The following is a 21838-nucleotide window of genomic DNA, read 5'->3' as shown; positions in this document are numbered from 1 at the left end:
GGCCCCGTTTAAATTACCTTTACCCAGCATTAATCACGATGAATGCAGCATCTGGTCTATTTTTATACCAACATTAGAGGTCAAAGCCAGTGGAGATTTTGAATTTTTTTCTCCTTCTCAAATTACTCAGGTCTCAAAGTGGAAAAGATGACCTGTTGGTTTGCTGACTAGATATTTTAGACAAAGTCATGAGGCACTGACTTTTCTCTCCCTGGGACGGATTAAGGTGATGCTTTGTCAACCACCTGGCTAATTTCATTGCTGTTGACAGTTGATCCTAATAATGTGGTCAGCAGAGTAGGCTGGGGGCTCCTATATGATCTACTCTGGCTCCTGGATTTTCCATACAGGCTGTCTCCATTGATCAGATATAATCGAATAATGGCTGAAATTCTGCTTCTCGATGGGCCCTATAGGCCATTTCTTTATGACATGACCAAATTGGCCATAGCGCATTCAATTTGTTTTAATGGCCAACACAGAGGCAATTAAGGGGATTGACCGTGCAGCGATCCAAATTGTCCATTAAGAAGGTGGCCAAAACAACTGGACCAAAGGCGTACGCCCCATCCACTTACTTGGGGATGTCTAGACTTGGCTGCACCTTTCATTTTCTTAAAACCCCTGTTAACTAGTTCTCCTAAATGTTGACACTACAGTTCTCTAGAATGAAGCAAAGCAGTTTTGGAAAATAAAGAGGGATTTCTTAGGATGATCCTGAGCCTTCTGATCTGAGAGAGGTAATGGGAAGTAAGCACCTCATTCGAGCTCTGAAGATTTACAAGGATATGCAAAATTAAATGCACTGGTGCAGATTGCTACTAATACTCGTTTTATGAGGAGGGATTTATCTTTCCACTTAAGCAGCCCCCAAGGTTGTGATCCGTCTCTGTAATATGTACCTGCATTTGATCCATTGACAATTGACTTCATCTGTTCCTACTTTGCTAATTCACACAGCAAAGGAAAACTACTCTTGCAGGAATTTTTTTTTTTTTAAAGATTTTATTTATTTATTTGACAGAGAGAAATCACAAGTAGGCAGAGAGGCAGGCAGAGAGAGAGAGAGAGAGGAGGAAGCAGGCTCCCTGCTGAGCAGAGAGCCCGATGCGGGACTCGATCCCAGGACCCTGAGATCATGACCCGAGCCGAAGGCAGCGGCTCAACCACTGAGCCACCCAGGCGCCCCATTGCAGGAATTTTAAAGATGAGAAACACACTCATTATTATTGAATACAATTGATCTTTGAGTATGCTTGCATTTAGATATACGCATTTGATTCCTTTGTACGAATATCAGAGACACCCCATGCCAGAAGGCATGTGCACTAGGCAAGGGTAAGAACATGTCTGCTAAGATGTTTTCACCAAGAAGTTTAGCAGTAGAGGACAAGTTTAATTACCAGCAGAAACAGGCAAAGATAGTGGGATCACCCAGAACAATCCTCGACTTCCATACTGCATACTGTGCCTGTCAAAAGTTCCTATCTTCCATTTCAGTTGGCACTTCTCTTTTATATATTCATCATCAGTAGTCACTGGGCAAAATCAAAAGAGAGCGTGTCAAAGTAGAATAAGCAGCGAATGAATAAATACATTTCAATTTTATCCGAAACAATAAATTTCTCCCATTTGCTAAAATTAAGAGTATCTTAAATGGATGTTGTGTATTTTGGCTTTCAATACACATTTTCATTACAGTTTCATTTTATTTTCCAAGGCTCCTCCCCAGTCAAGGGGGGCCTTCTCTATTTGGCTAATAGTGCTTTACTAAGGTAGGATGGTTTTTAGTGGCAAACAGAAGAACCCAGGCTGTTGGCTCAGAGCCTGGCGTTTACCTGGGTCCTCTGGCTTGGTAGCTATCTGACTGATGTTAAGGAATGACTATAGTCACACTGACCATCTATGCCAAGTACTCACAGTCTTAGAGGATGGCAGCTCATCTCAGCCACCACACCCCAGTGTGTCAGTTCCTCTGAGCCCACACAATTTTCTCAGAGGCAATATGGTGTCAAGGTTGAAAGTGAAAAATACTTGAATCTGAATTCAGTCTTTGCCATTCGTGAGCCACATCTCAGTCCCTCCTTTCCCTTAGCTATAAACTGAAGATAACAACAGTATCTGCTTCGTGGTTGTTGTATGTTACCTCCTGACCGGGTTTGTGACATCTCTCCTGTTGGATAGTGATTGGACCACCGTGAATACCCAGCCCTCAGTAAATGTTTGTTGAATGAATGAATGAGGCATAAATGAGATAAAAATGTCAAGTGACTGGCATATGGTCATAAATACTCAATACACATTCATTATTAGTAACAAGACTTTTAGTAATAGATTATATCAGAGTGATAGACCTAGTGTCTGCATTTCTAAAACGGACAGAAAGGTATTGCTCTCTGAGGTTTGTTGGGAATATTGTAGACAAATCTGTGAAGGATTTCTCTCATGGTATTTATTCTTGGTGTTACTGTAGGCTCTGATTATGATTATTATTTATATGTTCTGGGATCCCTTGAGACTTTGCATATGAGCAGAAAAATGGAAGAATCTGATAGTATCCCTAAATGTTCACCATATGCCATAAGTTTAACCTACAAGCAATAACTAGCCTATGTAAAGAGCATTGACATTCCCATTTGCCAGTCATTGAAACTGAGGCTTAGACCTCTACAAGGTCATGGCCAGTGGGACAGGGGTGCCAGTCTGCTTTTCTCTAGTGTTTTCGCTTTTTTAAGACCACATGTCAGCTCAGCTAGTTGCTTCTGTCCCTTACCACTTTGCTGCATCCTTTTTCTCTAGAATCAAAGGGAGAGAGAATTCTGAGTGCCAAGGCCCATGTGAGGACAAATCTAGTGGCTTCCCCATTGGTTTGAGGAAATGGCCGGAACTAGCATCCTAAACCAGCAAACAGCAGGAACTCACTAAGTGTCTCTTGATTGAGTGGGTAGAGCCTTCCTCAGAGGCAGTGTCAGAGGCTCAGAGTCTTAAGGCCTGGTCACATTCCTTGGTCCCCACACAAACTCTCAGAGGCTCCATAAGAAACCAGCAAAGTAGATCCTTGTTACGCTATTGCTACCGTAAATACTTTTGAGGAGTTATCTCATATTTCTTATCAATTTAGAGAGAAAGATCAGTTTTGTGGCCCAAAGTTAACACTGTCCTTGGTCCATTCGACATTCGAACAGCCCCCTGGTTGGTCCCCATTTATAGTCTACAGCAAATCTAATAATACCTGTGAAACACGAACCACTTTATCTACCCCTCTCTTTTCTGTGATAGCACAATTAGCCAGATGATAAAGCTCTTTAAAATGAAAGAAAACACTAAAAAATATTGATTTTCCTCAGAGCCATAATATTAAATGTATCATTCCAAACTGAAGTGGGCACTAATTTAGAAGGGATGCATAAATCTAAAACTATCTTGGTGCAGTGACATTTTTTTAAAAAGTGTAGCAAAAAATTATATATATGGAAGCTTGTCTATCATTAAATTACTCAGTTTGAATTTCCACTAATAAAATATAAGGACTTGTTACTATATTAGGCAAGTCACTCCCATTATTAATTTGCTAGATAAATGGCTTCTATATCTTGGAACTTTAAATGAAATTGAATTCACTAATTCGAATTGCTTTGCCTTCTACCAGAGGTTTTTTTTTTCCCCATTAGTTCAGCATAGTTGTGTGTGTGTGTGTGTGTGTGTGTGTGTGTTGTTATTGTTGTTTTTTCTCCTCGCTCCCCCTTTTCCACTTGAAGACAGGAGCCTTCTTCAACTTAACGCCTTAGGGTGTACTTCATGGGTTTATTAATTATCAGGTATTCATTCAGAAGGGTTAATTAAGCAATAACTTTCTGTTGACTACCGTATACAACAGACAAAAGGGTTGGCTTTGCCCGCTGACGAAGCCCCAAGTGATTGTGCCTTCGTGTCCTTCCCTGTGGTCGGACGGAATGCAGATCTTTGACCAGTTCTGGTCTTGGGTTGCCAAGCCGCTCAGGAGGCCAGTTAAAACCAGTTTATGTTTATAGTTCAAGCCACCTTGACATCATCCCAAAAGGAGTCAGGCCTCCTATTCCTTGGGGTTTCCGAGGGGAACTTTCATTCCCGGAGTCTTCTGCAATAACCACTATTCTTTCCGTTTCAGCCCCAAACTTAACCATTCGCAGATTCCCTCTCAGCTAATTACTCAAGACACTTTTTTTTTTTTTTTTTTTGGCATAGCTTCAAATAATCTGTGGCATACCTTTGAGCAGCAGGAGGTAAAGAATGAGTATCTTCCCTCTCCCTAGGGAGTTTGGTGGAATCAAATGAGTCAACAGGATAACTCCACAAACCAGGCAGTGGTGGTGGTATTTTGGAATTTTTATCTATAATTTTAATTTCAGAGTACATCTACTAAGGTGTATGCTCAGTGGTTGTAGTTCCCAAAAGCAAAAGCAAAGTAGTGACAGAGGCACCCCACGAGGCAGGGACAGTGGGCTCCTTAAAGACTGACCAACAGATCACCAAGCAAAAGAAAGACATGAGTGTCCACTCCTATAGCTCGATTCATCCAGCCTTTAGTAGGGAAGAAAAGGAAGCACTACTGTCATTGCCAGGGTCTTGGAATGTTCTACAGTGTTCCTTTGGGAAGGCACAAAAAGTGCATGAAAACCCTATTCAGTAGAGGCTTCTAATGCTCTAAGGAACACTACCTGTGTATTAGCTGGCCACGGGAGATGGGAAAAGCCGCACCTCTTCTGTCTTCCAGAATAATTCAGACCAGATGACACCTTATCTGGGAAGACAGAGAGCATATAGGTTAGTGGTCACAAACATGGATTTGGCATGGTTTGCACATGGATTCATGCCATGGCTCTGCCGTTTATTAGCTGAGTAACTGTGGGCAAGTCCTGAAGCTCAGAGACCCACACACATATGATCTCATTTCTTCCATGTACTATCTGATGACATAGGTATTTCTCCATACAATAGAGGAGGAAAAGGAGGCACACAGAGGTTAAGTAAATTATCAGAAGACACACAGGTATCTGAAAGGTTGATATGAAATCAAGTAAGAAGTTGGTAAAATCCTTGGTATGGGACTGAACCAGTCTGAACAGCTGAATGTGTCCGTGGGTGCTGTCATTGTTCATGATGCTTGTCAATTTAGCCAACGTGTCCCTAGCTCATACTCTCTCTTTCTAGAGAGAGAGGGAGAGAGAAGAAAAAAAAAGCCTATATATGGTAACTACACCTTTTTGTTAAGCTACAGAAATAAATCTATTAAGTTTTCCTTGTGTAAAATTCTGACCTCCCAACATATGCACACACACACTTCAAAATCCTTCTCATAACATTCTCTGTGTTTTACCCAACTTACAGAGCAGCAGAGTAGTCAAACGAGGCATCTGTCCTCTGTGTGTGGAGCTGTACATGCCGAGAACCACAAAACTATTGCTGCCATATACACCCTCCAGAAAGGACTTCACCACACCCATGTTGGAGAACAACAATAGAGATGCCAGAGGGACTCTCTAGTTCTCAAGAGTGCCGTATGGCAAGAAGGGCACAAGTCAGTGTGGGGGGGACCCTGACAAACACAATGTCAGCCAGGTTGTCGACGGCGGTGTGAGCAGACATAAGTCATGTGCCTTCGGTGTGATACGATGTGCTGAAAATGGCACTTCGCCTCTGGGGTCTTCCTCCCCCTAATCCATGGCCCCAGTGTAATCATGAAAAAAACATCAGACTAATCCCCACCAAGGGACATTCTACAAAATACCTGAGCAGCACTCCTCAAAACTGTTCAGGTCATCGAAAACAAAGAAAGGTCCGAGAAATGGTCCACAGCCAAGGAGAGCCCAAGGAGAGTGATACTTAAATATAACAGGGGATCTTGGAACAGAAAAAGAAGGTTAGGTAAAAACTAAGGAAATGTGAATAAATTATGGATTTTACTTAATAATAATGCATAGATAACAGTTCATTGATTGTAACAGATGGGTTATTCTGGTGTGCAGTGCTAATAGGGAAACTGCATGCAAGAGACAAGGAAAAAGGTCATCTGGAAGTTCTGTCCTGTCTGCTCAATTGTTCTGTATTTCTGAAATCGTTCTTAGAGTCTATTAATAAGGATATATTAAAATAAATTTATAATGTTGAAAATGTATATAACAAATAGCCCTGCCTTGCTGACTATGTGGCACGCTCTCGCCACCATGGCTATACCAAGGGGGTGGGGGACCACAGTCACACAAACACAGGAGAATGAGCATTCGAGCTGATGGTCCGCTGCATGTTCACTCCTCGATCTGTCCACATTCTACCCCTCGAGCCCATTTTGCCAATGGGAACATCCATAGCTTTAGGGTCCCCAGAGCAAATCTGGCTTTTTTGGAAGAAAAGAGTCAACCTTCTCTCCAGGTGTGTGTCCTTCTGCGGTGCCTCTCGACTCTAGCACTGGGTTAGAGAGGCTGAGGAAAGACGCCTTGCTCATCTATGAAGTATTATAACAAGAGTTGTTAAGTGGTTACTCTGTGCCGGGCTCTATGTTTGGAGCAACTGACAACTTCAGGAAGCTTCCAGTCTCCTGGAGAAGACAAGGAGGCTGCTGCAGTACTAGTGAACACCAAAGTCTTAATCTGTAAGGAAGGCCAAGAGACTGAGCAGGGAAGGGCAGGAGGGAAATATACATCCCCTTAAGGACCAAGGAGAAGGGTCTAGAAGAACAGTTCCCATTTGGGGTCATTGTGATACACAGAGCTGGGGTCCCTCCCGGGAGCCCACAGCCCTTCTTCAGATGCCTCATTCCAGGCCGATGGGGAAAAAGCAAGCCTCAGTTCAGCGTTTAGGAGAGAACAAAGGAGAAGCAGTGGTGACCCAGAGACTACAAATGTTTTTGTTAAGCAACCACAAGGGACAGCCTCTTTGGTGAGTGCACTTACCAGATGGCTGGGGCTTGTCAGCTGCTTCCAATCAAATCTTGCACCACTGAGTTGGTGCATCCCACACACTCAGCAAGATTCTGCTGAGTGGAGGAATTAAAAAAACAAACAAAAAAAACACTTATTTTGCTCCATACCTAGAAAGTGTGCTCTTGGGGTTTTGGGGGACAGAATCCAAAACCAACAAGAAAGTATCAGAAGAAAGCAATAGAAACTGAAGACAGCACCTTGTCCTGGGCCATGTGTTTTAAGTTTCCAGTGTTGGAGTAAAGGCGAGGAGAGAAATTGGCTCTTCCAGTCTAAGTTGGTGTGGGCAGAGCCAGGCAGGAAAGAGCTGGAACAGGCCATTAAGGCCCTGCTTGAGGAGACACAAAGGAGGAAGAGAGGGAAGGAGAGAAGTGAGGACCATACAAGACATTCACGAGGTTGACAAGGCGCAAAACTTCAATTTATTATTGCTATTTTGCAAATTACAACTCCTCCTGCCTAACTGGAAGTATGAAGAAAAGCAGGGACTGAATTCATTCAGTTACATATATATGAATGTCATAGTTAGGGTTATACATCCATATCGGTGTATGACACACACAAATATACATATAAATAATATATAAATTATATAAAGACACGTCTATAAAATCAGTGCTCACCATAGGAGCTTCGGAATATACACTTTAGTGGAAATTTTCTAAATCCTACATATGCTACCTCCCTAAAAAGAAAGTGGTTTCCCTGTAAAGAAAGTGCTGGAACAACTGTTTTTCCAAAAAGGGAAGGAGGGCCTGTGAGGGATGAGACAATTTCTTGTGAGATGGTTGAATATGGTGCTGTTGGGTTTTTTTTTGTTTGTTTGTTTTGTTTTTGTTTTTTAAGATTTTATTTATTTATTTGACAGAGATCACAAGCAGGCAGAGAGGCAGGCAGAGAGAGAGAGGAGGAAGCAGGCTCCCTGCCCAGCAGAGAGCCCAATGTGGGGCAGGATCCCAGAACCCTGGGATCATGACCTGAGCCGAAGGCAGAGGCTTTAACCCACTGAGCCACCCAGGCGCCCCCGCTGTGGGGTTTTCACGCCTCCCTGCTCCCCCCACCCCCAGCCCACATGCAATAAAACACAGCTCCTGGATTTGAAATGCTCCCTCTCCTTCTCGGTCTCAATGACCTGTTTTACTTTCTTCCTAGAAACAGAACATCCTTTGGGAACTAGGACTGCGCATGCTGAGTGAGACGACGCCCCCCCCCCCAAATAAAACAGTGCACAGGCCCTTGTGAACTGGGTTCTGCAAAACTGTCCAAACTTGCTGGGGGCGACCAGTGTCCTCCAGCTCTGCGCAACTAGCCGCGTCCCGCAGCCGCCAGCCTGGTCACACTTGCTTCTCCTATGGACACAGAGCAGGCATGTCTGTCCCTACAAGACACTCAGGGAAAAGGAAAGGCAAAGAAAGCTCCGCTCTGGAAACCAGTCTTGGCCCCACGCCCAGCCGTTCCTGCCCACCACATCACACACACCCGAAAGTGAACCCCAATAATCCTCTACGAATGCAAGAAAAACTGATTACTTAGGTTGGCCGCCTCCTGTCCTTCAAAGCTCTCTCGCAGACCCTGAGACGGAAATCCCTGAAGTTTCCGCATCTGTAAAATGGGAGGCAGGATCCCGGCTCGGAGAGCGGGGGGAGGCCCGAGGCCCAGGTGAGCCGCGCAGGACGCCCGGAGCTCGCGCTCGCCCCGAGTGCGGTGCGCAGCCCTGGTCCCGCAATGTGGCTCAGGTAGAACAGAGTTGGGGGAGGGGGGGCTGTGACATTCCCAAGGTCTGCACTTGGGTCCTGTCGGGGGAGAAAATTAAATGGCGTGCATCTGAGGTGAAACCCAGAGCTCAGGAATGATCTGGCAAAGAGAAGCTTGGTTTGGAAAAGGGCTTCTTAGTTCTTCCAGCTAGCCGGCGTAGAGGCGCCCCCAGAAAGGATCAGACGCGGGACATGCTGAGGTTGAACACGACTATTTGGGGAGCAAGTGGCAACTTCAGGAAGCTTCCAGTCTCCCAGAGAAGACAGGGAGGCTGCCCTAGGAGGTAACGCAAATCTCCGTAAGGACCAAGGGGAGAAGTCTGAAACCATCCGGAGCCAAGTAGAAGCGCTGGACCTTGGGAGCACACACTTTTGGAGGACAGACGAAGGTGGGGCCCAGGAGAGCCAGAGGTAAGCCTTGCTCTTTCTGGGAGCTGGAATGGAACGGCGCCTTCCAAATCCCGCAAACTTCTCTGTCCCTGGGGCGGGGGGACTTTGGGTCGTGCGCATTCACGCTTCCAGTGGGCAGCTAGAAATCCATCCGCATAATGTGACCAGAAAGCTGTAATTTTCCCTCGGGGAAGATTGCCCCCATTGTGTTGAGATTTTGCTTGTTTGTTTGTTTGTTTATTTTTATTCTAGTAAGATGCTAAAAATAGCATGCGGCCAGTTGACAAGTGTAGAGAAATGTTTCTAAATCGGGATTTCAATGAATATTGCTACCCTTATATGTGAGCTTTTTCTTGAGAAAGAATAAGTGGGGTAAAAAGGGCCAGGACGCAAATATCCTATCTTGTTTATTTCAGTTCAGTTCAGTCAAGACCTCCCCCAGTCGTTTCAGCCTGCCAAATTTGCATTTTAAAATATTACAAGAGCCCAGTGTATCTATATTGTTATTCTTCTTCACGGGGTCCCCAGCGCCTTTAGGAGTGGGGTCCTGGTTTGTGATATATGGCCAAGTGTGGAAAAGGATAAAGGAATGTCTGCATGTGGGGATGATGGAATTAGCGGGAAGTGGTTCCAAGGTTCTAGCAGTTTCTCTCTTCATCCCACGACTCAAAATGGCTTCCTAGAAAATACTCAAAAGTGACAGGTGAGCCTGGTTTTAGGCAACCGCTAGGCTAACACTGGTTTCTCTCCACAGTGCTCCCTGCCCCTTTCTCCTACAGAGTTTTCAAACCCCTCTGATCATAAGAATCACCTGGGGTGCTTACTAAGCACACAGCCTCCCAGGTTCTTCCTGTGGATCTCAGCCTTGGTTGCACATTAGAATCAGCTGGGGAGCTCTTAAAACGGCTGATGACCAAGCTGTCTTCCAGACCAGTTCTATCAGAAGCTCGGGGTGTGGGATCCAGGCATCGGTAGCTTGAAAGCTCCCTGGGAGATTCCTGTGTGCAGTCAGGGTTGAGTACCACTGTCAAGGTCGTAATTCAGCAGGTCTGCTTTGGGGCCATGGGGAATGTATGCCAAGCGCTCTGGGTGATCGTCTCCATCGTGGAGGGATTTGGGAAATACTGGGTTATAGTCTAGGGGCTGGATCAAGCACTGTTTCCAAAAGGCCAGTCCATTTCTCATACTAGTGGTCAGTTGAAACTCACTCCCCTGTGCACGGTGTCAAACACCTGCCTAAAATCGCCGGCCCAATCACATTCTCCCACCTGGTATACTGGAAGGTGAGGCACTCGGCAGCAGGTGGTATCCTTTGTAAGAAAAACATGTAAAGTAGATTCGGGATGGCCATGCTTTGCCCGTTGCATGGTAACAGTGGCAGAAGAAAGGAATGAAAACATGGGCAGATCCACTGGGGGAAGAGAAGATACCATGAGAAGAAATAGGGATGGAGAAGGAGAAAGAGAGAGAGAAAGAGGTCTCCTTAGATCCTGAAAGCTTTCTTTCCATTCCTGGTTCCTGATCCTCATGAGGCCCAGGCACCTGCTCTACTCATAGGTTCCTGAAATACTCATTTTTTTTAGTGTGTTCTATGTGTCTCCATCTATTTCTTTATATTTTTAGATTAGGTGGGGGTTTTCTTTCCACAACCACAAGATGCCTGGGACACCAATTGCCTGATAAGCGAGATTCACCAGTAGCAGAGTCCAGTTTGAAAATGCAGGACCAGGAAGAAGTGCATGTCCCAGAAATGTCCCCTGTGCTTTCCACAGCCACTTCCAGTCCTGTTTTTGCTAAGTCTTTCCTGTTTGATCATTTACAAAGCTTCGAAGGTCAGACATTGGAGATAGATGACTCACGAGCTGTATAGACTCGAACACATTACTTGGTGTCTCTAAGTCTCCATTTCTTCTAAAAATAGTGGAGTCTACCTCATCTCATCATGGAAAAGATGGAACAGGATAATAAATAGGAAGTGGTGAAAGCAGGCCTCAGTTTACAGCAGATCTTCCTCAGATGTTACTCTGTTCCCTTCTGCAAAGTGAGTCAGAAGCAGTTTCCCAGAGGTTAACCTGCAGTATAATAATAGTTTTATGTGAGAAAGTCAAATAAGTGAGGGGAATGGTAGATTAAAGGAAGCAGAAACAGGTTTCTTTCCTGCAGTCCTTTTCAGAGCACTTAGATGCTAGTGTGCATTGGGGATCTCCAAGACGGGGATGTGATAGGTAGAGTTGCCGCATGTTACTTAGCATTACAGAACCTTCTCACCCATGGAACAGTTCAGGGCCTGGTATCCCACAGGTCACCCTCTGGGGTAGTCTCAGCTAGGCCTGGCATTTTCAGACTGTGCTCCATGGAGCTTAGAAATCCTAAAGAGTAACATGGAGGAGGTTTTCAAGGAGCATGTGGATGGCAGCGATGACCATGTTGAATAAAGCTCTAATGCGTGTACTTCCACTGGAAAATATTCCCACCCCACATCAGGAATGTAGCTTGCAAGTTTGTAAAAATTTGAAGGAAAAGATATGCTTATGTTTAAAAATCATTGACCTTCACCGGAGCTTTCCAATTCAGAAACAATTGCGATGAGACACAGTCACCTTTCTTCCCAAGGTCAAATGAACAGTGTTTCCTTGTGTATCTTCAAGCTCCTTTCTCCTAATCACCAAGGCTTTGTTTTGATTTTTTTTTTTTCCCAGTCAGGCTTACCGAGCTGTAATTTATAAGCAATAAAATTAACGTTTTGTGTTCCTTTTATGCACTTTCACAAATATGTGCAGTCGTGTCGCTACCCTTATACCCAAAACATAGACTATTTCCATCACTCGAAACCGTTCTCTTGTGCCCTCTTTCTATCCCTAGCTTTTGGCATTCACTGGTATGTTTCTCTGTTGCTTTAATATTGTTTTTCCTTTCCAGAAGGTCATGTAATTGGAATCATACAGCAGGTTTGCTTTTGAGTCTAGCTTCCTCTGCTTAATGCAGCAGAGACCTCGTTCGTATTGTTGGCTGTGTCAGAAGCGCGTTTCTTTTTGCCGCTGGGTTGCGTTTCGTCACATGGATAGACCGTAATTTGTTTATTCCTCCTGCAGCTGAATGACATTTGTGTGTTCTGTTTTCTGGCGATTATGTATAAATCCACCATAAACATTTGGATGCAGGCTTTCGTCTAAAAGCCTACGTTCCTTCCTCTTGGGTAAATACCGAGGGATGGAGTTACTGGATCGTATGTAAGTTTATGTTTAAATTTATAAGGAAGTGCCAACTTCTTTCCAAAGTGGCTGCATCATTTTGCAATGCATGAGAGTTTCTGCTGTTGCCGGTCTTGCCAGCACTTGGCATTGCCAATTTGATTTTTTTTAATTATCCCAGGCATTGTGATAGGCAGTGTTGTCTCGTGGTTGTAACTTGAATTGTCCTAAGGACTAATGAGGTTAAGCGTCTTTTCATGTACTTACTTGTTATCTCTGCCTTCCTTGGTAAAGTGTCTTTCAAATAGTTTGCCCATTTTTAAAATAATGTTGTTTTCTTATTATGGAGTTTGGAGGGTTCTTTGTAGATTCTTAATGGAAATCCTTTATCAGACACTTCCTTTGCAAATATTTTCTCATACCTTGTGGCTGGCTGTGTCTTCTGAAAGGAAAGACATTTCTAATTTTGATGGCATCCAACTTATAAAAATAGATTGTACTTGTGTTGTATCAAAAAAAATCTCTGCCTAACCCATCCTTTCTTCAGATGGTTTGCATTGAGGTCTATACTCCATTTAGAGGTAATTTTTTTTATGTGGTGTAAGGTATGGACAAATATTCATTAATTTTACATATGGATTCCCCATTATTTTCCAAAACCATTTTTTGAAAAGACTGTCCTCAATATTAACTCATTATACTTACTTAACTATTTTTAGTTTACTGCATACATCTTAAAATTATGATAGTCAACCTACAAATAACATTTTAACCCTACATGTATAGTGAAAGAGCCTTATAAAAATAAACTTCCATTTCTTCTCTAAGGTAGGCCTGTGTGCCTGGGCCTTGAGGGTGGGTTTGCTGGATGTTCCTGCTTCCCTTACCCATGGTAGCCAAACACCACCTTGAGTCTGTGGTAGGCAGTAAACTGTCCCTCACCCAACAACAGATCACTATTATGCCCTGTTGGTAGAGGGTGTGGATCCCAGAGCTCTTCCACTGCCCAGATATAGAAGGATTTTCTCTTTCTCCTTCCCCAGTCTTAATGGGTCTTCACCTCTGCTCTGAATATTACAGGGCTTGCTAGTGTTCTCCAAGCAGCTTAAGAGGGTCCTCAGGGCATTCCTGCCTTTTGTGGTGGCAGGCCGCCCCCCCTCCAGGCCTACACCACCAAAGGAGACCCATTCGGTCTAGTGTTTGCCCCCAGTCTTACTTGTGAGCATCTGGTGGAGGTCTATATTGAAAATCCTGCAAGCATGTGAGAGCTCGCATTAGGTCTACAGCTTCTGTGTCTCTGGTCCCACACTCTCATGCTAGCCTACGCTTAATCTCTAGCAAGCCATTAAACATTTTAAGATGCTCTTGGTGTTGCATCTTCCCATGGCCTGTCCTATGGAAAACTTGTGCTCCTGTCCCAACTACCCCCAGAGAGGCCTGTCTTTACTTGGAAATTGCCTGGTAACCTCAACTCTCTCATGGACTCAAGGAAAGTCTGTTCATCTGTATTTTTCTTTTCTTTTTTTTTTTTAAATTTTTTTAAACTTATTTTTAAGTTTATTTTATTTTATTTTATTTTAAAAACTTATTTATTTGAGAGAGAGAGGGAGCACGAGTAAGGTGGAGGGGCAGAGGGAGTAGGAGAAGCTGACTCCCTGCTGAATGGGGAGCCCAACACGGGGCTCAATCTCAGGACACCAAAATCATGACCTGAGCTAAAGGCACACACTTAGCCATCTGAGCCACCCAGGTGCCCCTGGATTTTTCTTTGTTAGGTTAAGAGCAAAACTCTGTCCAGTTTTCTGTACCCAAGGTTAAAATGGGATCCCTCCTTCTTTACACAAAGATTTTGAGCTTCTATCAAATAACCCCTTCTATCTTAGACACATACAGAATATAGACCAGGTCAACAAGTTTCTTCAATATCCAGTCAGCCATTCACAAGCTAATCAAATTAAGCTAAATATTTCTGAATTATGTACACAACTACTGATGGGTTGACCCTCATGAACTATTTGTTGATAAACAGATATACAAATCTCATTTTCGATATTTCTTCGAATACATTTCTAGACAGACAATTTCAGCTTAGAATTCTTCTAATGCTCTTTTAATGCTTTTGTCTATTGTTTCAAGTATGGTAAAATAATTTAGGACTTGTATTCATTTCTTAGGGCCAGGATAAATCTTCATGAACTAACTTGGCCTCGAACAACAGAAATTTATTCTTCCACGGTTCCAGAGAAAAGCAGTGCAAATGAGGTGTGGGGAGGGTTGGTTGCTTTTGGAGGACCCGGAGGGGAGATTCAATTCCCTGCATCTCTCCTAGTGTCTGGTGCCGGCCAACGATCATCGGCATTCCTTGGCTTGTGGGTGCCCCACTCCGGTCTGCGCCTCTACCTTCCCACCACCTCCTTCACTCTGCCTCCGAATCCTCTCTCCTAATAAGGACACCTGTCATTGGATTTAAGGGCCACCTTGAATCCAGGATCATCTCATTTTGAGGTCTTTACCTTGTTTACATCTACAAAGACCCTTTTTCTAGATAAAGTCACCTTCACAGGTTCTGGGGGTTGCAACTTGGTCGTGTCATTTTGGGGGCCCTACGGATTTGAGTTTACCAGTTTGCACACGTGTTGTTTTTACAGTTGTAAGTTTTGTGTTTCCCTGAGTCACTCTAGCTTGATGAGCAGGGGAAGGCTGGAGGAGGTACTGGCTGTGATGATGGCTGTCCAATATTTGCCAGTTTCACCTAGAATTAAATGCTTGACTCAGTGAGGCCATGTGCCAGTAAATGTTTTCTCTGAAACATCAAGCAAATCATTAGACTTATATTTTGCCTGGACTGAGCTTTTCAGTCCTCCTCAAATGAGCTTCAGGTTGGTCTGTAGCTTCAAAATGAAAGGGGCACATCATCACCAGAGAGCCCACCAAAAATTGAAACAAAACTGAATTAAGAATAATTAATAACCCAAAGTTAGTTGAATCATGACCACAATAGACAACTTCTGTTTGGAAGGTATAGATTCATTTCTTTAATTTACACTGTCATTGAAACAAACCTCCATGGGACCATGACGATTTGAGTAATTTAATTCTTCCACTCAGGAATTAGGAAGAACTGAATTCATATCTTGGCTACTCCATTTACAAGCTGAGAGACCCTGGGCAAGGGATACCACAACTCTGTGCCTCACTTTTCCCATCTGTTCAATGAAAATAACATCCCCTCCCTTCTTTCAGTGTTGTCCTGAAGGTTCCATTAATTGAGACCATGTAGGCAAATCTGGGGCAAACGCCAAGCCCTGCCAAATGTTAGTGACCCCTTTAACCCCATATTGCTATTCATTAAATTAACAACCTCTCCCCACTTAAACTGGTGATATAATGCTTCATACAAAAATAAAAGCAAGGAGGAGGCCTGGAATGGAAGTCAGGAGAAGTAGGTTCTGACCTAAATATCACTGCCCCCCAGCTGCTTAAACTGAAGTAAGCAGGCTTAGTTCTCTGGGCCTCGGTTTCTTTAAAAACAAAGTACTCCACTGTCACTGGCTGCCTCAAAAGCCCTTCCATCCCCTACAGTGCATGATTTGCATCTTGGTTGGCAAAATAAGTGTCAGGGACACATCCAGACTCCCTTCTCATTTACTCCAGACTTTCACACCATTGGTGATTCATGGATAATCTCTTAACTCAGAGAGTAAAATCAGCACAATCCAGAGAATAAAAACCAGGCCTCTCCTTGACAGGAAAGAAGACTCGGATTTGGGAAGGAAACAGATGCAAGAGTATGTGGTTTTTCTGTCAGGCCCAGTGGAGAGTGCATTCAAAGCTTGTCCCCTCCCGGAGGACTTGGCACCACACCAACCTCACTCTCACACAGACCAGCGTTTACGGCCACTCTAAAACCTCCCAAGTATGTATTTCATAAAAGCAGGGCCTGGTTCAAATCCCCTGTAATGTCTCCAAAGGGAAAGAATCGAGTCAATAATCAAGGCTGTGTCTGTGTGTCGTAAATTCCCCAATCCCCTATTCCCTGGCCCGGCTAGCACACACAGGCGCACGCACACACATAAACACAGCCATAAATATATACACTCCCATTTAATAGACCAGGGATTCAAATTACAGTTACAGTGTAATAAAACTGACTAATCTGCAGGGTGTGTGCAGAAGTTTAAGTGTGTGTGTGTGTGAGAGAGGGAGGGAGAGAGAGAGAGAGAGACTTACAAGCTTCTTCCTATACTTGAAGTCTAAATCCCCCTAATGTGAAATTCCTCCGAGACATTTAAATAAGCTGTCTTCACAGAACTATCCTAGACACCCTTATATCTGGATTCAGGGCTGGCTACGTAATTTGCAGGCCCAGTGCAAAAATCAAACAGAGTTTCTTTTTCAAAACTCATTAAGAACGTCCAAACAGCCACCAGAGAGCATGAAACCAAGTGTGAGGACTTCTGAGCGCAAGGCGCCTTGTGATTGTGCTGGTCACACGCCCATCAAGCCCGCCCAGGCTTGGTCACAAGCAGGCTGTTCCGATCAGCCCCCTGCCACATCTCCGTTTCTGTAGGACCCATCCTGGTGAAACGTGCCTGGGGAGGCTGTGACAGCGTGGAAAGGGGTGCTCTGGACCAGCCTGGGTTTGAATGGTGCTAGACCCGTACTAACAGTCTCCTGGGGGACCCTTCCGTTTGTCATTTTGACCTTCAACTTCCACTCTGTTAAAAAGAGACAGGGAGACCCGAGATCATTTCCTGGAACTGCAAGGACTCAACACGAGACCAGCACCCCCTCCCCCTAGGGATAAAACCCTGGCACACGACAGGCGTTCCTACAGCCCTTCCTTTGGGCACAGATCTTACAGATCTGTTCCAGCGAAACACACTATATGCTAAGAGTGGAGCTGCTGTGGCTGAGGATCGCGAGTGGTCGCTGGTGGTGAGGTCCGAATGGGACCTGAAAGTTTGTCCTCTTTTTCCTCTAATGAGAGCCCCCTCCACCCCCCCCCCCCACACACACACCCCTGCCCTTGTGTGGGAAGAGCCGGCCTTCGGGAAAGGGGGCTGAGGCCAGCATCAGCGGAGAGAGAAGCTGCCCCGGGAAGGGGCTGGGGGAGGGAGAGAAAGAACGCGAAGTCCGAGCTGGAGTTTGGAGTCCCGGGTCTGTTTTTTTGGCAGGCGCAGGCAATTTCTTGGCAGCCAAGTGGCCGGAGCGGGCGGAGGCTGCGCTGCCCTTATTGGTCCACCCGCGGCTGTTGCTACGCGGATGGACCAATGGCGTGCGAGGAGGAGTTGGGGCTCCTCCTCCCCCCGGGCCTGGTGGGAGAGCCCCGGGCCGCTCCTCCTCTTCTGCCCTGGCCCGTGGCTCCCCTGTCTTTCTTTTTTTTATTATTCTTTTCTTTTCTTTTCTTTTCTTTTTTTCTTTTTCCTTTTCTTTTTCTCTCTCTTTCTTTCTTTCTTTCTTTTTTTTTTAAGGAGGGGTGGGGAGTGAAGTGGGGGCACAGCCCGGGGCCAGACAGTCGCCTCCCCGCCCCACCCCGGGAGGTTGGGCGCCCTGGGGTGGCTCACCTGTCAGACTCGTTCCTCCTCTCCCCGCTCCCTCGCCCTCCTGGCTTTGCACAGCCTGGAGGTAAAGGGCTGGACGCGGCGGGTTGCTTGATTTTATGCATTCCCCCCCCCCCCCCGGCCTGGTGCATGTGTGTGTTTTATGTTTTAATAACTTTATCAACTCGGTGAACTTCCGCCAGTGCTGTTGCTGCTTCTCTTGCCTCCCTCCTTCCGCGTGTGTAACTGGCTGCCGGGACACCTCCCAAGGTTGAATCCCTCTACCCTGCGTGCACCCTCTCTCGTGGGATAGAGCGGTTGGCACTGAAGGGCTCCCTAGCTGCAAAGCAGGGCCTCCGTTGAGAAAATGGGCATCGTCCAGGAGAAAAGAGAACTGAGAGATAGGCGCAGCTCTGGATGCTTTAGGTCCATAATAACAGTTAATAAAGTATTAAGAAGAAGAGCTATCATTTGCTGCACCAGACGCTGTACTAAGCAGTTACAGTTCTTCACGCTGCTTAAAGCTGGGTAAGACCAGTGCACTGAAGCAAGGGCAGCGCAACACTGCTGAGTCAGGTGGCAAGGCCCAGGCAGGGCTTGATCCTGAGTCTGTCTCTGGCTCCAGAACCCTAGGTTCTACCTACTTGCTGGTCTTGGTGCCTAAATCTAGGACAGCGCAGGTGGTGTGGAGATCCTTCGGTCCCCCAGTTGGGCGTGTGTCTCAGTAGAGTCCCATGGGCAGCTAGCAGGGCTCCCAATAGGGACGTCTTCACCCTAGGCCTGTCCCTAATTTTAGTGTTTGCATGTTACGTGGATCTTTCTTAAGAATTCAAGAATCTAGTAGAAAAGACGTATTCTCTCTCTTGTAGAGAATGTCTTATCTTCATGCCACTGGACACATCTGTCTATGCAACTTCTCTTTAACTGGCTCAGGAACTACCGCTCAGAGAGGGAAAGTGACTTGATCAAGGCTACGCAGCTTGTAACTCAGCATGTCCATCGCACATCAAAGCCAGCTGTCTGCACAGGAAAGAAAGCCTGTAAGAGTGCTGCTCTGAGAAAGGGCTGCAGATTTACATAAACTCAACTGCATGCCGAGAGCCACTATTTTCAAATTTTGTGGACCACCATCTAGTTGGGCATATGTAAAAAATATGTTTGTTTTTCCAAAAGAGTTTCCTTTTGTTGTTGTTGTTGGGTTTTTTGTTTGTTTTTTTGTTTTTTCAAGGCACTTCCAGCTCATCTTTCATGGCTTCACCATTGTAGTGATGGGTACAGCATGCAAAATTAACCCTATTTGTAGGTGAGGGCACTGAGGCACAGAAGCAGTGCCTGTAGTAGCAAATCCAAGGCTGGGTGTAGATTTCCCCTTTTCTCCCTGAGAGGGAGCTGTCTTCTCTGCTTTCCAAGAATGCCTGTGATTCAATTATGAATTTGAAACAACAAAAATGGGGCACCTGGGTGGCTCAATCAGTTGAGCATCATACTCTTGACTTCGGCTTGGGCCATGATCTCAGAGTCTGGAGTCAAGCCCCATGTAGTGCTCCATTCTTGGTGGGGAGGCTAATTTTCCTGCCCCTACCTCCGCTCACATGTGTGCTCTCTCTCTCTCTCTCTAAAATAAATGAATAAATCTCTAAAAACAACAACAACATGTAGGGACTGAGAATTTTAAAAGGAAGGGAGCGAGGGAATAAGAAAAAGAAGAGGAAAAGAAAAGAGAAACGAAAAGAAAAAAGCCTGAGTGAGTCAGTGAGAAATGCAATCGGTTCTACTTTTCTGTTGAAAACTGCCTGGAAGTGGCCCCCCAGCTGGGAGCAGGATTGACCGGCGGAGGAGCATCTGCTGGCAAGGCTGGTTTCTACCTGGCAGACGGCTGCCTACCACCCTAGCCCTTGTTCTGAGCCTGGCACCAGAGGGAAGCGTGTCTGTACTCAGTCTGCTGTTGCCTAATAGACTCAGCAGAAAGGCCCCAACTAGCCTTCCCTCTTCTCTTTCCAGAGGGAGAGGGACCTGGGCATGCTTAACTCACTCTCTCTCTCGAATACAGAAGGAGCCTAAGGGGTGTTTCTTTTCTGATGAATGAAAAGGCGATGTGTTTGAACCTCTATACCCAGTATTACCCAGCCGGTGGGAGCCTTTCCAGTTCCACCCATCCCCAGAGATTTTCTTGGTCCCAGAAAGATAGTACTGTCTCCTTCCTTAAATCCCCCTAGCTTAAAAAGCCTAGCCAAAACCCTCCTCATAATCTTTTGCCATAAAGTTTATCTGCTAAAACTTTTCTTTAAAACCTATGGAAAATAAAAATTGGGATTGGAGCAGAACAGATTATTATGTTTGCAGAGGCTGATATAATTGTTGGCTGTTTTCCATGGTACCCACTGTAACGCTTTAGGCAGCCCTGAATTTGAGAGACTGTTTACAAAGCAGCTTTCTTCCTGAGCACTAACCGAAATCCCTCCTGTTGCAACCTCTACTCCCTCAAGCTTTGCCCAGTACAGCCAGCCACCTCCCCACCCGGTGCTTTGTCTCTCCTGCTTCTGCATTCTTTCAGCCAAGAGCCACGCAAGCTGTCCTTTGTTTCTTGCACAGTGCTTCTTGGAGTGTGCTCTGCCTCTGAGCTAGGCACTGGGGACTCCCACCCCCGTGCTTACAGTCAAGTGGGAGAAGCACTATGACTCAAACCCCACCACAAACCCAGATTTACACCATCAGCTCTGTCACAGAGGGGACATACGTGCGTGATGCAATCACAGGGAATGATAAAGGAACTTAAAGTCATTTGGAGCAATCAAGACAGCCCTAACGGACAGCTGTCCTCTCCTGGGTTCTGGCATCTGCATATCCACTGAGAACAGTTAGCTGAGCCTGTGGCAATCCAATCCACTTTCCATGGACGGGACATTACTTTTTATTGAAACTGGTAAAAATTAACTTCTCTAAGAACATTGGTCTTTCCCCTAAGACAAGAAATTGGGACCATATGTTTAGGCCTGGTTTTGTTAGGTGGGCGTACAGCTCACCAAAGGGATAAAATCAACACATTTTTCACTGCTTCCATAATCAGGGAGTGGGAACATTCGAGTCCTACTGATTTCTGCCTGGGCCCAGTGTAACTTATATTAAGAAATGTTTGAACTTGCAGTGCCGTTGAACTGAAAGGGTTCAGATTCAAATGACACCAAGATTTATTAAGGACTGAGTGCAGCCTGGTATTTGCTAAATAAGACCCGGGGACCCTTACAGCAGTAACTCTGGCACTTCATCTGCTGAAGGGGCACTTTTCAGCCCCTTCAGCAGATGAGACAGAACAAGGCCCAGAAAACCCTTAGGCGCAGACTCCAAGTGTGTTTCTCAGACACAGGATAGGATCAAGTATTCACAGATAGGATGAACATTTCACATCACAGGCTCATGGAAGATCTGTTTTGGGCAGTACTTCAGAGCCACCATTTTCTTCTTGAATTATGACCCAGAGTGAGATAGAGATAGATGTAGGTATAGATTGACATGTCCAAATTCCATGTGTATCTCTCCTCTAATGGAGACTTCTCTGGCTTTTTGACGAAGCCTGGTTGACTTTCAGATGTCGGTTTATTCAAAAAAGCTTCCAACTTCAAGATTTACAACTGGACCAAATAGAAAATATGACCTTTTCCAGGAAGGTATCGATGGAATGTTTAAGCGAAGTCAATGGGCATAAACAGAATCAGGTGTACTAACAGCAAAGCTCCGTACCTGGCGATGACACCAACCCTGCAAATGAAGGAAGAAAGCAGAATACCTTCTTAAAGACCCTAATGGAGGTGTCCAAGAGTCCTTGGGGGCGACTGCATTGTTGTTTATGACCTCTCCTGCATTCTTAGGAGCCTCAACTATGATGCTAAAATAACTGAATCTAACGTTCTTCTCAGTGGTCTTTCAATGGAAACCCTTCTGGAGTAATTCCACCAAAGGGAGGCTCTGAGTTTCACCTTTGCAGGCTTCTGTGCCTGGTTAGTGAG

At 45.2% G+C, this 21838-nt stretch overlaps 1 long non-coding RNA gene across 1 annotated transcript; it reads right to left on the bottom strand.

Moving 5' to 3' along the window:
- Positions 1 to 1296: 1296 nt before the first annotated feature.
- Positions 1297 to 17939, bottom strand: LOC101678364. The gene is made up of 3 exons (XR_199551.3): positions 17859 to 17939; positions 4698 to 4780; positions 1297 to 1538 (listed from the first exon to the last, which is right to left on the bottom strand). It is a non-coding gene; the product is annotated as an uncharacterized LOC101678364 (long non-coding RNA).
- Positions 17940 to 21838: the final 3899 nt, after the last annotated feature.

This window comes from Mustela putorius, unplaced genomic scaffold, assembly GCF_011764305.1.
Source record: "Mustela putorius furo isolate JIRA1106 unplaced genomic scaffold, ASM1176430v1.1 tig00000174_pilon_pilon_pilon, whole genome shotgun sequence".
NCBI lineage: Eukaryota > Metazoa > Chordata > Mammalia > Carnivora > Mustelidae > Mustela > Mustela putorius.
This window is presented reverse-complemented; position numbering and strand designations above follow the sequence as displayed.